Genomic DNA, 17,524 nt, shown 5'->3' with positions numbered 1-17,524 from the left:
GGAAAAGTTTGCTCGTTCGACCGGTGAACCGAGAGATACCGGTCGTTCATTTTCTCACGGAGATTGCGATGGAAAAGAAAGGAGAGCTCACCCTCCGACCGGAAATCGAAGTTAACTACCGAGATCGTGGCTATCCAGAGGGCCAACGAGAAAAGTCTCCAAGGTGAATCGCGTCCAAAACTCTTCAGGCATCGCCACCTCGTATCTGAATTCGATCGAGATCATTCGTCATCGATCTTCCCGCGGACGAATCCACTCGGAATCGCGTTCTCTCCTCGTGTCATCAATCGTATTTCACTCTCGATTCAATAAAGGATACCAAGGTTCGATCGATTCTCTCCGAAATCTCATCGAACGGTTACTCGTCTTCGAGTGGTTGATCGTTCTTCCGATATCGATCGTTAAAATATCGAGGGCCACGAACACGCAATTAATACTCGTACGTATTGACGATTCAGTGATTAGAAGTAGCTCGAATTAATTACACGCGCGTTGCTCCAATTCTCTGATCGATGATTAATTATTCCGGCCGATGAATTCCACGATAAATAAATACGTTAATGCAGTGAAAAGTCTACCCTTGCGATCTCATACGGATACAGTTGTACCGATATCGTTTCCTGTCAAACGGTCTCGATCGATATTCTCTGCTCCTGAACCCAACGAATTCCAAGATTCAACACATTTTCACGGAAAGGCACGCGCTAATTCCGTTAATTCCGTTCCGAGGATGAACTCGATTGCTTTTATCAAAAGCCTCGTCGGCGTTCATTCGTCGTACATTTTTGTTACGCGACGCGTCGTCGTTTCGAAAGCTTATGCGGGTCGAACGAACGCGATTTTTCTCGTCACCATGGAGGGGGGAAGGGGTTTAAAAAAAGCACGGTACCCGTGTTAAAATACACAGTGGCCTCGCGTACATAAATCGTAAATCAAACATCGCGTCTAAACCATTTTAAAGAGCTGTTAAACGTTTATTTTTTTCCTTTTTTTTGCGAGGCCAGAAATTTAATACATCTTTGTTCTAATTACTCTCCCGTTAAAGCGCTACTTATGCGCTCTTACGCGTATCGTCGCAACAACGCCTCAACATTTTCACTGCGTTCCCTCTGTGTATTTTTAGTTTTTCCCTCCTACGCGTTTCTCGCGTACCATCGTTAAATTTTTCCACGTGAAACTTGGTCGCAGGTAAGGCGAAATAAGTAAAATGATAATGTAATTCGTTTCGATCCAATTCGATATCCCCTGTTTCCTATATTTTCTTAATTCACGAGACAGCATGGTCTTATTCTCGCAGCAGATAGAATTTATTAGAGGGAAAAAATCGGAGCAGTTAATTCAGAGAACCATGAGAACATGTGCGTTAAAAATTAAAATAACGAAGCAATTCCATCGAAAAAAAATCAAATCGTCGATCGATTTTAAGGGCGAAACGCAAGGTTCGCGAGAGAAATTGTATCATCAATTACCGTACGGGATCGTATTACAAATTGTTTAATAGCACACGTGATATTGAATCGCGACAGAATGCTCTATGCTTCGATTACATTCGAGAGTAAGCAAATACCTCGTCTGCTTACTACCTACAACACTGTATCTGCTTACCGGGAATCCTCCATCAGTTAAATTCTGGGAGTGTTTGACTCGAAATGTGAGCAACCAATCCCTATTTACGAGTTTATACCTTCGTCCAAAATAGTAACACTGTGAGATGAAGTGATTCGCATTTGTTAGAAACACGCGTATCACATGTCGCGAAACATATATATATAACTTAATATAACTTATAAGAATCTAAGATTTTAATTCGATACAATCGCCATTCATCGTAATATTATACAATCGCGTAATTAGAAATGATCGCGAGTGCCCGCCAAGCGATTTTAAAGAAGATATTCTCACAATTCTCAGACTTCGGAGTTCAAGTGGGCAAAATCTATTTTTAAAATATTTTTCAAAATAAACACTCGAATTAATCGCGAACAACACGCACGAATTTGAAGATAAAAGGAAGATATTAATGAATAATCGCAACGATAATCGCGACAATATTTCCTCAATAATATCAGTATAGAAACTCGTGGCAAACTTTCGAGGCACGAATCTAACTACAGCGTTAACTGAATTAAGGTTAGAACAAGGGAACTCGGTGCACGATAGATAGGTTTTGAAAGCTGTCTCTGTCTCGAGAGTAGTATGGCAAGCGTGTCATCGATATCGAGACCGGTATCGAGCTAACTCGTGCCATCTTCGATTCGCGATAACGGGAAATTCCCTCGGGTACCTCCGTACACCGACGTCTTACTTTATCAAATTTTATGGAATGAAAAGCTCGAGTATTTTCTCCGTCCGCTGGGCAAGCGGCTCCTCGAGGGGATCGGCAAAACAATTTGTAATATATCGAGAGCAACAAACGGCAAGGAAACGTTGGATTAAATGAAATTGATAAGTGTCTCTCATCCCTTCCTTTCCCCCCTTTCTCTCCCTCGCGAACGGCCTCTCTTCTCCTTCCTCCATCCTCGTCCGAGAGGCAAGCCAACGTATTTGCCCGTGATCATGCCAGTCCTCCAAGAAACCGCCGCATCTCCAGAGACGTCGCAGGAAATCTTCGTTACCGATATATAATATATATATATATAGATGGAAAGAGGAGAAAATCCGATGAAACGGTCGAACGACGAGTCAGGTCGGGGCAGGTGTGGAAGTTTCGAATCCAGCGGAAGAAAGATTGCGTACACGGGTCTTGCATCAGAGCATAATAAAGGCGATGAGCGTTCTTTCATCAAGGGAAAAAAGTTTTGTCCCGTTTTTTGCCGCGGAGCTTCCGCGGCGCCAAGGAAAATCCAGTTTCGTGCCCGGGATGAATATGCATGGAACGGAGGGATTCAGGAATGGGGGAGGAAATACAGATATCGTTTTTTAATGGGACGGGCCAAGACACGCGTGTGTATCTCGGACAAGTAAAAATGGAAGGAAAAGTAGACGCTCTTGTTCTCCGTGCGCCATTTCGAAATGAGAAACGCTATTGTACAAGCGGCGGAGAGGAAAGGCAATTTAGAGGGGATAACGGAGAAGATTTTTTAATAAAATATTCGAATTCAGGCGCGGTAAACGAATAGTTGCGTACGAAGATCGAAAGAGAAGAACCGGTCAAGATGAGAGAAGTAAGAAGGAGGAAATTGGAAACCGTTTTCCACACGATTCGTCCGCTAAGTATTTTAATTTAATCTCCACTTTTAGGAAAGTCTGCATAATCCGCATGGGAAATAGTATAGTTGCCACCTTTCGTTCCTTTTTCGCGCGAGTGTGGCGTGCTCCCTTTATCGGTATTCTTCTAGTTTTATTATACGCGCACGTAAATGCAAACGTACATCTACGTAACTACAATCAGAGTTTTTTAAAGCCGGAAACGCGGAAATATTGTGTTCCTGGCATTTCCACCAGCAGAACGTACCGGCTTTTTCAACCTCTCCGACCTTCTCCCCCACATATTCTGTCTTTGAGTTGGCGCGCCAGCCGGGATACGAGCACACTAGCACGCGCACATTTTGCTTAACTTTACATATCGTTTTTCTCCCCTTCGACCCTCTGCGAGGGAACAACTTTGCAACTTGGCCGCGATACAGTTTTATCATTACTCTTTCATTAATTCAATTCCGATTCGAATTCTTTTCACTCGTTCTCCAATTTCACGCTCGCCATTCAACATTCCCCACCTTCTTTAAATTTTTCAAGTGCAATTTTCAAACGTTCAGAATTTGAGCGTGCACGTGTACATATATCTTGTAACGAAGTGCGAGGTTTCGTTCGTTCACGACCGGAAGTACGAGCGGAGCTCGAAATAACGTATTTTCGTTTTTCCTTGTCTTCCGATCCAAGTATAAAGTCACGTTGTATCTCGTCGAAGCGGAAACTCGCACACGGCAATACACGCTTCAACGGAAGTGGTTAAGGAGAGAGAAAAAAAAATAAAAATAAAAGAAAAAGAAGAAAAAAAAAAAAAGAGTCCAATTCACCGATTCGTCGGTTATTCCATTAGCTTTGGTCAGTGAGCAGTAACGAAGCGAGGCTCGATAGAGAGGGCGATGTAAATTGGCGGTAAAATAAAAAGAGAGAAAATTGAGCGGGATATGGTAGCGGTAGTCAGCGCGCGTATGGAATTTCCGGTGATGTCCTTTGAGCCTTCAGCGGTGGCATGAGAAGCAAAAAATGCCGGAAACAGATGTATCCGTACAGTTTTCGTTTTTTCCTGCCTCTCTTTTTCTCTTTCTCCGCCACCCCCGATCGATCCTCCATTTTTCCTTGTTTTCTTCTTTTTTCCCCTTTTCCGTTTCGAAATTTCCTATCGACGGTGTCGAGAGGATGCGCTCGATCGCTAGAATGCATACGCGCCACGGTTTACTTTCTATCGTGACAATAACGTTCACTTTTGAACTTAAATTACTTACAAAAAAAAAACCTATTTTAAAGTATAAAAGTTTATCTCTATAAAAGAATCTTAACGCTTTTTCGTTACGGAAAAAAGAAAAATTATCGATCGATCGATCAAAATTTTTATCCTTGCTCCATTTTTTTTTCTTTCTTTTTCTTTCTTTCTTTTTTTTTTTTTTTTTACGAAGATTTGATCTCGATAAAATATCTCTTTCCTACTCCGATTTCAGAGTATTCGCAATGTGTTAAATTGTTTCAAAGAGTCGGTAAAGGTTGGAGGGCTACGGAAAAAAAGGATTGCTTTTCCAATTATACAATATAATCGGCGATGATGGATCAAACGTTCCCGATAAAAAGTCGGGCGGAAGCGCAGTTGCGAGCGTACTCTCTGTTTGATTTCAATTTCTCGAGAAATATAACTGGAGAGATATTTACCCGGCAATCCAAGGGGCGAGCTGTATGCGGGAATCTAATAAATGTAATTGCACGAAGCGAAAGAATGAGCCAATAATGCCCATTTCTCGAAACGTAACAAAGCAAAAAAGATGTGTCCATGATACAATAGTTTGACGTTAAACGTGAACACGAGGAGAATTTTCTATTTATAACCACGGATATATTCGCGTTGATTCGCAAGCGAAATCACATGTGTGTATCACAACACTGTGTGAGAGATGCGTGCTTCGCATAGTTATTTGCACCAGATAAGATAATCTTTCCACGTCGACAGAGTTGGCAATAAAATCACGCGTAGAAATGGTTGATTCGTCAATCGGTCGGTTTTTATCACCGCTGTGAACTTTTTCACCAACGTAACGTCATAACGTGCAGGTAGAAACTTTCTGCTACTCGTTCTTTGCTCTCGCCGAGCAAAATGTTTTCGCGAGCCGTGCTCTCACTTCTCTTGCTCTCGCACGTCGTTCTCTGTCTGGCGGAAAAAACCACGGTACGTATTTGCACATCTCTAACGCGTCCAATTAAGGAACGTGATAGTGCAAATATTAATTACTTTCACCGGTTTACTGATCATACTTCGTCTTCCCCTCGTGGCTCCATTACTCCACGTTGTAGATATTATAGGTGAGATTAATGAGAATTAATGAACGTGTCGAAGAAATTAATTTTTTATACGATATTTCGATAATTATCGTTAAGATGTATATATCATCGTGTTGCAGATCATATTTCCCATCGTGATTTAAATAAATGAACAAATTCTCGTGTAATATAGGATTCGATGTAGCATACAAAAATCGAGTAAATGGAGAAATTGATCTACTTTAACAGTTACAGAGAAAATTGAATTATTCGTGAATTAGCGTCGTTTCGTTCCAATCCAATCGTAATTGCAACTTATCAAAATTGCCGATACGCGCTTATACTTGAAAAATATCAAATAAGTCGGCGATCGATCAATACGATCCGACGAACGCCTATATTTAGATCCACGAATAATTGCGCTAAATAATCCATTCGGTATCCAAAGTGTTAATAGACGTGCAAACTCCGGTCACGCAAAGTCGAGCGAATTTTCAAACAGGTTAAGTACGCGTAGTGGTTTGAAACGAGGCAAATTCGCAACGTCGCGAAATATTAGTCGACATGTGAATACACGCTGGCAAGGAAAACGTATCGCCGAGTGAAGCGTTCCTCAGACACCCGTCTTCTCGAGACGCGTTAAATTCGTAAAGGGAAATTCGTGAGTAGGCGTAGAACGCTCTCCTCGGGGGAGAAGGTTTCCAAAGACGAAAGTTCATCCAGTTCGTCACGTTTTACACGATTATTGGCGCGCGAATCTCATAAAGTTTTCAAAAAGTTCGGAAAACTTCCGTTTTCCATCGTTGTCGCGTGATCAAGCTGTTCACGCGGCCGATATTGCGTTTCCGGGTCGCGCGATTCAAACGAGGCAAGTTAAACAATATAAGAACCGGGCGGCCAACTTTTAATGAGAGCACCGGGACAAACGGGGGCCGGCCAATGGAATTAACTCGATTTCGCAGAGAAATCTCGAGGTCGTGCCTTATCTTCGCGCGATACGGATTGAAATCCTCGCTCCTCGTCTACGTATAGAAATTACGTATAGAATGAAGGGAAATGTTCTCGAGGAATTAGGTTCCTCCCGTTTGGAGTAGGAAAAGATTTGTTTTCAGATATTGAAATTTAATTGGATGGAAGTATCGTCGCAACGTGAAATAAGTTATCGGACAAATTGATGGAATTATTGGATTTTTCTCGTCGAAGAAATAACCCGAATATCTTTTAAACATAGACGGTAGGTTTATGAAAACGTGAGGTGCCGGCCTAAGCCGGCAGATTTCAATTTCGATACTCGTTTATCGAGCTTCTCTCTCGCCATTGAAAAAAAAAAGAAAGAAAGAAAGAAAGGCAAATATTGTTGGAGAAAGTTATTTCGTTATTTCAATGCTTTAGGGAGAATTCTCGCGAACAATTTTCTTCGTTCCTTCGGAAAACTTGGTGTTTACATTCTAATGAATCGATGTCCGACTTTTATACGAGAGAAATATAAATCAAAGAAACTCGGCATAGGGTTAACGTGATTTTAGGAGAGAATTCTTTCCTCGAGTTTCAACATCGGAGGGAATAAGAAAGTTTCCCCTGTTCGGTTAATTATCGACCAATTCTTGGGGAAGAATGGACCAATGTTGAAATTTTGTTTGTCTCGTTAGTTCTCGCATTTGGTTGGACGGAATAAAGGCTGGAAACTTTGGGATCGGAAACGAAGGGACGAAGAAGAATATTCCCCGGAGAATATTTGCATCCTGGATTACGAAGTTTCGTTGTGTTATCGCTACTTAACGGATTAATGTTTTCTTATCCGACGCATGTTGAGAATACCAACTACGTCGAATAATACTCGTGTTAACACTTTGAAACTCGATCGTGGTTACTGTCGTGCTCTTCCGCGAGAAAGAAAAAAAACTGCGCTTAACTCGTTCAACTCGAATTATTTAGATTAGAATTTTTTTACACATGTTGCAGCAAACCCCTACAGTGATAAAGACCACCATGTCCGTCCCGGCGATTCTTATAACAGTGATGTTTTGCGTTTCCGCGCCGGTGTTAATTGTACTTATACCCACACTTCTCTATTAGTAAGTATTTCGTGAGAAGAAAAAAAAACGAGCTATATAGTATATATCCATTAATTATACGTTGAACAATAGAACGTGACGAAAGAACGTGTTCTCGAAAGTGATAATTATATCATATCGTTTATTAAAATCTCTTTTGTTTCTCATTTCTATTTTATCGATTTAATTTTTATCATATGCGATCTATCAATTCGACGATACAATCTCGTTTCGAGATAATTCTTATTTATTTCGTTCGCTTAATGTTATTGTAATTTAAATGTCGTTTCATTATTATATTTCTTTCTCTCTCTCTTTTGCTGCAGTAAATTCTGTGGAAAGAGCCTGAAAGGCGAGATCGTCTAAAGAAGACTACTCATCGAAACTGTCGGACATCGCGTGGACATTGTTATTGTGAAATCGTTATTTATTTGTTTAAATTTATTTGAATAATTTCATAATTGTACGTACATCCGTATACGTAAAAAAGAAACAACAATTAATTGGAATGTTCAGACAAAATTCCATATTGTTAAATTCAACGAATCGAGCAATCGAACTCGGTCCAATTGTAAATATTTATTTAATTGGAAATCTCGTGCAACGAGAAAAAAAAGTACACTGATCAGCCGACGGCCTCAAATTTTTTGCACAAATTTTTATACTCTGATTACAAAAATAAAAGCGATAATTTTTGTACTTACCTTTCGATACGTATAATCATTTAGAATAAATACGCATCGATCCGTTGTTGAATATCTATGACTGGCGAATGATCATTCATGCTATTTTGATTAAAATTTTAAAGCCGAGGAATAATATCTTTTCAACGTCATCGTGTAGCCGAGGTAACGATAATTCGATACCATATACGCGTGTTCGTGTGCAGACCGTATCCACGTTGTATCTCGCCGATAATTTTACGAAAATGGAGAATGTCGGTTTGGATAATTACTAGAGAGTATCGGCATGTGTTTGTTAACGTTAGCCATTGAATAATAATTTTACCTGGCTAGCCACGGAATCGAATCGAAGGATTTAAATAAAAATGCCGATCCATGGTTACCGATCACGACACTCGCGTTTATTTACATGAAACGTGTCATTGTTTCGTTTAATAGAATATCCACATATCTACATGGCTCGACAAATTGATCGCAAAATTTATCATATTATTACGGAACGATGGAAAATGCGACGTTTTCCAATTCGTTTGGTTACGACATCATGGGCAAAATGAAATTGTTGATAATATGTTTCACCGATTCAATCGATTCAATCGATTCGATCAATTCGCATTGACTGTTCGAAAATTTCTATAGAATTTTATTTTTTCGCGAAGTTATTGGATATCATTAGTTCTTTGATCAATAAAACTTAGAAAATAAATCGTTTCAAAATTAGATTGAAGAATTAAAATTTGACTTACGTTTTATCGTTGTAACTCACGTCTCAATTTTCCCCAACATCATGACGATTGATACGACGTTACATTTATACAGATGTAACTCAAATTTTATCACCATAAACATATCACTCGCATTCTGCAATTTAATTTGTAATGTAAAAATATACTTTATATTAGTATTTGTAATTACACAGAGTTGCCAATATTCTTATATTTACTTGTGAAATATAGTATATTCGAATATTCATCAAAATTCAAAATTTAATATACAATGAATTGGATATAATAATTTTTTAAATAATAATAATTCGAATAAACTATTAAAATTTTTAATCTAAAAAAATAAATGAAAACAATCAAGTAAATCAGATATTAAAATCATTTATGGAACTATTAAAATTTCTTATAAATCTTACAAAGCAAGTATAAACAGAAAGAAAGTAAGTACAAAGAAAAGAATAGAAATAATATAAAAATTGTGAAATTAAGACTACCTTCATAGTGCGACAAATGAAACATAAAGAAAGGAGAGAAAATAGCAGGAGCAAGACAGAGAAAAATTCATCAACAATCAGTGCCATCTATTGAATATCGAAAATATTTCTTTAAAAGAACAAGATAGAAGAATTAAATATCAATGCTTATCTCTTGAGTAAAAATATTTTTCTAAAAAAGTATTTCTAAAAATAATCGAGAGATGGCGCTGAATGTTAAGTCTAACGTTTTCTATGCATTGATTTTAACCTGTACCAAAAACGAATATGTATAAAGAAAATAAATAAATAAATAAAAATAAATCAATAACATGTCTGTGTAATCGATAAATAAACATTGACTCTACTTTTGTATTTGAGTATTTTAATTAATTTTAAAGTAATTATATTCTAAAAAATATTAAATATACTATGCAAAGCAAATTTTAATTCTATTGTATTGTATGTACTATTGTATGTACAATATAGACACAAATTTTTCTAAATTAATATTGAGTGATATAAAGTAAAAGAAACAGCAATATATTTTTTTAATATTTTTCTTTTTTTTTTTTATTAACTATTTCTGAAAATATGTTTCTTTTTTAAGTAATTCTTTTTATAACTAGTTATAAATAAAAATAAAATTAAATAAAAATGTTGTACTAAATATTTATGAATATCTGACACAATTTAAAATTTGTTTTCTAGTAATAAACTATTAAAATTACATATAAACTTTTAATTTTTTTTCAATTTCTTTTAATCAAAATGTAATTTTATTATAAATTACTTATAATTAATTATAATCATTAATGATTAAATAAAATAAAAATATATACATACGAAATTTCAAACTTTACACAAGAATATGACATATATACTGGAATTTTTCTCAGCTTTGAGAATTATATGACGTCGTAGATTAAATCTGCACAAAAGAAAATCAAAATTCTTTAATAAGTAAATAAAATCTGTAAAATTAAAATAATATTAAATATATAATATTATCGTAGCAACCAAGTTAAATAAAAATTCATAGTATAAATTATCTGTACCTCGACAATCGAATTATAGGTAAATAAAGAAATCAAAATAATTTAATTGTCAAAGAATAACTAATTTTAATAATATTGAATAAAATATTGAATAAAAATATATTAATTAAATAAAAGTACACAATAAAGAAACAGTTATAAAAATACGTAAATATTTTACGCACTAAATAGACAACACATTTCGAGAAAATTTTAAATTCTAACCATTAAAAACCTGTTGTGAAATAATATCTCTCAATTCAATTTATCGAATTGGAGGAGTACACTTGGCAATTCGACAACGAATCAAAATGACTTTGAACATGAACTTCAAATTTCTTGCAAATACAATATTATATTTTCAGCTTCATGCAAAATATTATAAACGAAAGAGGAAGATAAAAATATATAAATAATATACAAAATAATTACATATATTTTTAGAAAAGAAATGTGCATCATTTAAATAATTCGGTTTCATAAAATAAAATTGCTAAAAAGCCAATAGAAACACATTCCTTGTATTTTTGTTAATATAATTAAAACTATTTACTTATTTTACAGAAAAATTGTTCGATTATTCAACTTGTATATCGAATTTATTAATCGTGCATCTCTAATCGTTATAAATCGTTATACTGACAAAATCATTCTGATAATTAAACGATAATTAATAAAAATAAATGTGTAATATTAAAATTACAATGAAACAATATCCGATTTCAAATTTTCGAAATATTTCGATAGAAAGAAACTATTAATGACACAATAGATAAATGAACAATCGAAGAACAAAGAAATTTAAGAAATTAATTACTTTCGTTCACTATATTTCGTTCACTGCATTATTAAATTTGGTAATAAAGTTAATAATAATTGATAAATTTGGTAAGAATAAAAATAAAATAACTTACTTCTAAAACAAAGCACGTGTCTTGAGGTAATGCGTCACATTGTAAGGAATTCCAACAGAAAAATGACAGGATTAGTATCATCTAGAAACGTTCTGATTGGCTAAAGCAGAATGCTTGCTTATTCGTTCAAAATCGCGCCGAAAATTGAAATATATAATACATATTAATTACTACTAACATGTATTATATATATTAATTATTGATATATATATATATATATATATATATATATATATATATATCAAAGTTCTGCAAAATCTATACTTAAAAATATAATAAACTTATTAAATTTAATTTAATAAAATAGTAAAATTAAGTAAGAGAAATAATAATAAGTTGTATACTTTAATATGAAGATTAATTAAATTAAATAATAAATCTAAAATAAAACAAAAAAGAAATTTAATAGAAAACATATATTTATAAAAAAAGAAAACATAAAAAAATTTAAATATATTTAAAAAAGTTGAAAAATAAAAATAATTAAATTTGATAAAATTAAAACTAAAGAATTCAATTTTAATTGTTAAATAAATTATAAAAATGTGAAACATAAGAAAATAATATATAAAAATCAATCAATTATAATTAATATATGTATATATATATACATATCAACTATATATTAACTTTCTTCTTAGATAACATTTTTTTTCTTTTGTGATCAATCTTTTTTAACATCTCCTTCTGACTTCCCTTCATTCTTATTCTCATCTTTTATTTATCATTATTCATCTTCTTTGCCATTTTCTTTTCCCTTTTTTATTCATTTTCTTTGTTCTTTTTCTTTATTATCCTCATCTCTTTTTATCATCTATCTCCTTCTTGTTTTGTCATCTACATATATTATTTTGTTTTGTATCTTCTGTTTTGTTTTTCTTTCTGTTACTCTTGGTTATCCGTTGGTCATCCTTCTTGCCCATCTTTCTTGTTATTACAATCTTCTTTGTTATATTCTCCATCTCCATTCTCCTTTGACATTCTTCTTCTTACCAAGAAAAGGAAAAGAAGGAATTAATATAAAAAAATTAAAAAAAGGATAAATATAAGAAATAAAAAGAATTTGTAAAGATAGAGAGGAAGAATTGATAAAGCTAAGAAATTGATAAAGCTAAAAATGAATTAATAAAGAAATAGAGAAGTAGGAGTTAATAAAGGATGATAGAAAGAGAAATCCATAAAAATAAATTAATATATAATAAGAAAAGAGGAAAGAAAAATTAATAAAACAAAAGAAAGAGAAATTGATAAAAACGGAGAAGCATAACAAAGAACATGGAAGAAATGGATGACAAAAGAAAAAAAGATAAAGGAAGAGAAAGAATGACAAAGAAAGAACTTACAAAGAAGAATAATGATAAAATAGATGGAGAATGATAAAGAAGAGTGGAGAATAACAAAAAAGGGAAGAGAATAAAAGAGAAAAATAAATAAGAATGAAAAAAAAAAGACAATAAGTATGTAAAAAAGAAGTATATAAAAAAAATTTAACATAAAAATTAATTAAATCAAAAAACATAAGAAAGAATTTGAATAAAACTAAATAAAACATAAAAAGAAATTAATATAGAAATTTAATAATTCCAAATAATTCCAATTAAAAACATGTAAAAAATAATTGAATACATATAATAGTTATATTGAAAAAATAATTATTAAAAAAATGTAACATAACAATTAATTAAATTTAAGAAAATTGCAATAAATAAATAATAAATAAACATAAAAGTATAAAATAGAAAAATCAATTATTATAACTCAGAGAAAATTGAAGCATAAAAAAAGAATTTAATTTAAAAGTTAAATTAACTTAATTTAACTTAAATCAAAAGAAGTTAGAACATAAAAAAAGAATTTAAGACAAATATTAATTGAATTATAAAAAATATAAAGGAAAAATAAATATAACATAAAAATTAATTAAATATAATAAAATTGCTACATGTAAGAAAAGAATTTAACTAAAAAACTAATAATTTAAATATATTTATAATGAATAAATATAGAAATATAAATATATAGAAATATAGAAATATAGAATGTAATACATAATTAAATTAGAGAAAAATGGAAAAAGAACTTAACCTAAAAGAAATCAAAAGAAGTTAGAACATAAAAAAAAAAATTAATGCAATTAAAATAAATGTTAAATGTTAAATTGTATTATAAAAAATATACATGAAAGAAAAACTTAACATAAAATTTGCAATGAAATAAAAATTTAACACAAAATTTAAAAATTGTAAATTAAAAGTAATAAATTAAAAATTGAATATATTAAAAATTAACAAACTAAATATTATATTACATTTTTAAAATAATTGTGATTTAAATATCTTATAAAAAAAGGATTAATAATTTATTAATTGTTATAAAGGAAATTAAAATTGTAAAGAGAAAATTATATTTTCAAACATATTATAATTTAATTTAATTATTATGATTCATAACATTTATATGTTATGAATAAAGAATTTTTTCCTTTATTTCAATCTATTTTATGAAAAAATTATATAATTTCAATTTCAATATTATATGATAAAAAAATAATCTTTTTGTCATAACTTTCTGATTTATTTTTCTATTTAATTTCTATGTTCAATTATTTTATTATATTTCAATCTTATATTATTAAAACATCTTTAAAGGAAAATTTTCAGATCAAAATTTTCAAAATAAATATTTAACTATAAAATAATTAATAATTAATAAACATATTCCATGTTATATTGTATAAAAATTTTTAAAATTTAAATTTTTAAAAAATGTGAAATTTTGAAATATTAAAAATATAAATTAAAGATTATATAAGAATTATATATTATATTTTTAAGATAATATTTGATATGATATTAATTTAATATTTATTTTTGATTATTATTTATTATTATAATTTAATCAATTAACTCAATTTTAGATATTGATTTGAAATTTGATTTCTATATAAATTATTAGTTAATTATTGATATTTCAGAAAACAGAAAAAGTTTTAATATCAATCATAAACCATAAATAAACAATAAAGCTTGATTTTTGCAATTAAAACATAATTAAGATATATTATATAATACTTATTTTAATTTTCGCGCGGATTTGAAATAAGAAACCGCGCAATTCTAGCCAATCAGAAAACTATTAAGAATTAACCATAAAATGAATCAATGCGCATTGTAGTGCGCATACCATCAGTCTACAGTTGAAAATTGTGGTGACAGGTTGTGTTTCATCAGTTAAGGTACGTAATTACGTAAAATTTTCATCGATAGGATATTATATTATTATTATTAAGTTTAATTATGGATTATTAAATCTTATTTAATCAATATGTGTTTGTTTATTGTATCATAATTGAACAGTGTTACGATAAATGTACTTTCATTTCGATTGTTCATTTATTTATTACGTCACTAATAGCTTTTAATATCCAAATATTTCGAGAAAAACCAGATATTATTTCATTTTAATATAATTTTAATATTATTATAATATTATTAATAATATTATAATATAATATTTTAATATTTGTTTGACATTAATATTTATTTTTATATTTTTAATTTTCTTTTGTTGAAAAAAAGGAAATTAATTGCGATCAATTTTATGAGAATTATTTAAGTGACGCATATTTTTTTTCTATATATATATATCTCTGTGTATAACGGTTTCGCGTATTGTTAATTTTTTTCTTCTCTTATCTATATTTCGCTCGAGGTTGAAAACATTTCTTATGTTATGTTCTTATGTTATGTTTCAAGAACGTGGCGTATCCCCTCTCCTTTGTAATGTATTCGAATAGAGTCACGAAATACCATTATTTGTCGACAAGTCGTAATGATTAGACGTTTGAAATTTTCTCGTGATGTATATTCCGTTTAGTTCGTAATATTTATTTTCTCATTGTTTATGCTTAATAATTAATATCTTGTGATATTTTATTCAATATTATTAGAATTTTTACAAATTATAAATTACTTTAATGTTATATATTTTTTTCATTTTGATTTTTTTTTGATTTATACAGGTTTAATTGGTATCGTCATGTCTCTCGAAGGCGGGAAAAATTCCAATATGGATGTCTATTCTTGGAGATGCAGTAAAATTTAATATTTCGTATGTATTTTATTTTATTTTATTAGATCATTTGTTGAGTAATTCATAATGAACTTACATTTTGATTAAAAGAAATAGAAAAAAATTAAAAATTTATGAGAAATTTGGTAGTTTATTACTAGAAAGCGAATTTTAAATTTTGATAATGAACATTTTATTTTTAAGTATTTATAAAAAATTTTCATAAATATTTTTTATTTATAATTCATTAATCAATTTAAAATAAAAAATCAATATTTTTAGAATAAATATTTGATATTAGAAAGAAGAAAAATATTACTTTTTCTTCTATCTTCTATCTCTCTTCTATTTATTAATTTAATATTAATTTCAGAATTTCAGAAAGTGTTATAACTGCGTGCAATGCGGTGAATAGAATCAGTGTTAAAATTAATATCTTTATATATTATAAAGTTATATTAGTGTTTTATCATATTTAATGTCTTTTAGTGCAAATTTAATTAAAATTTAATCAAGAATTTAATCAAATACAAAAGTAGAGTCAGTATTTGTTCATCAATTATACATTATTAGTTTCTTTTTTTTATTTTTTTTTTTATAAATATTCATTTTCGATATAGAATAAAATCAGTGCATGAAGAATATAAGATCTATCACGCGAAGAGGTAACTATTTTTTGTTCTTTCTAAATTATTAAATGTTAAATTTTTATATTAGAGTTTTAATTTTTATTTTTATTAAAATATTATTAGAATTTCAATATTATATCATAATTACATATTTACTAGTTTAATATTTCATTATTTCAATTCTTTCAAATAATTAGAATGTTTTTTAAATTAAATTATTCTTGTTTTGTACAGATTCCTGCTAAATTTCACATTCTTCTATCTGATAACGACTTTCTTCTCAATAACTTCTGTGCCCACACACACATACATTCTGTTCACAGCAATGATCGTCGCATCATACGGTGAGTCGCATGCATTTTAATTTCTCCGATCACTCAATCATGTCGTAGGATGAAAGAATCCGAATCGACACGGGTGATTGGTTGTATCGTAGAATTTTGCACGAGCACAGTGACCGCTGGTATTTATTTATAATACCAGTGAGTAATAACATTTATTTCTTTTGTTTTATTTATTAGTTCAGGTCAGGGTTTTCTTGCGTTTCATTTTTTTAAATAATGTTATTAGCAATTTTCTAATAATAAAATATATATTAATATACTAATAAAATACAATAATTAATTTGAATTATTATAATTTAAAATAAAATTATATGAGTAATAAATAATACTTAATATAAATGAATACTTATGAATGCTAACTTGAATTTAGTAATGGAAAGATCGGATCTACTGATTTCATTACAATATTATATGTATGTAAAATAGTTTATTATCGTTAATGCGATAATAAATTATTTTTATTCTTTTTGCTTAATAATATTTATATTCATGTTATTTGATCATGTAATGAATTTCAGTATAACATATAAGTAGTAAAGTTTCAATTTTTTTATATAAATATAAATTAAACTTTATACGCAAGAAGACATTTCGCGACACGTAGATTTCAGAATCAGAGCAGTAAATTTTGAATACTATTTTTCGAAAATGTACTCTGATAAAGGAATCGCCTGAGAATATTTTCATTTTAATATTTATTATTATTGTAGTAAATTTTAAAAATTCTTTTTTTATTATATATAATATGCTTAATTTTAACAACTTATTAAATCAGTAAAATAGAATCAGAAATAATTTTTTCATTCATATATTAATATTATTATAATTTATCAAATATTAATAGAATAAAATATTATATTTATACTATATATAAAATTTAGTCACATTTATTTGAAATATAATGTATATAAAGAATATAATGCAAAGTCAAAGAATATTAACCCGTTAGATAAAAAATAAATACATTAATATCTTTTTAGCTTAGGATTTTCAGATTTAATCCTTCCATGTTCATTGCCAGGAACTCACTCACGTGCCCAGGTGCTACTTGCGTGAGAGAAAGGCACTGGACATGATGATCTTAATTCATAAGCTAATAAAAATTTTTCAGCGACTGACAATGCA

General features: G+C 30.2%; 1 long non-coding RNA gene across 1 annotated transcript; it reads left to right on the top strand.

Moving 5' to 3' along the window:
• Nucleotides 1-4,260: 4,260 nt before the first annotated feature.
• LOC133666678 (uncharacterized) lies at nt 4,261-9,777 on the top strand. Its single transcript, XR_009831155.1, has 3 exons — nt 4,261-5,377; nt 7,432-7,544; nt 7,850-9,777. It is a non-coding gene; the product is annotated as an uncharacterized LOC133666678 (long non-coding RNA).
• The last annotated feature ends 7,747 nt before the right edge of the window (nt 9,778-17,524 follow it).

The sequence above is a fragment of the Apis cerana genome, linkage group LG9 (genome assembly GCF_029169275.1).
Source record: "Apis cerana isolate GH-2021 linkage group LG9, AcerK_1.0, whole genome shotgun sequence".
Lineage (NCBI taxonomy): Eukaryota > Metazoa > Arthropoda > Insecta > Hymenoptera > Apidae > Apis > Apis cerana.
Note: the sequence above shows the minus strand (reverse complement) of the source record. Positions and strands in the feature narration are given on the sequence as shown.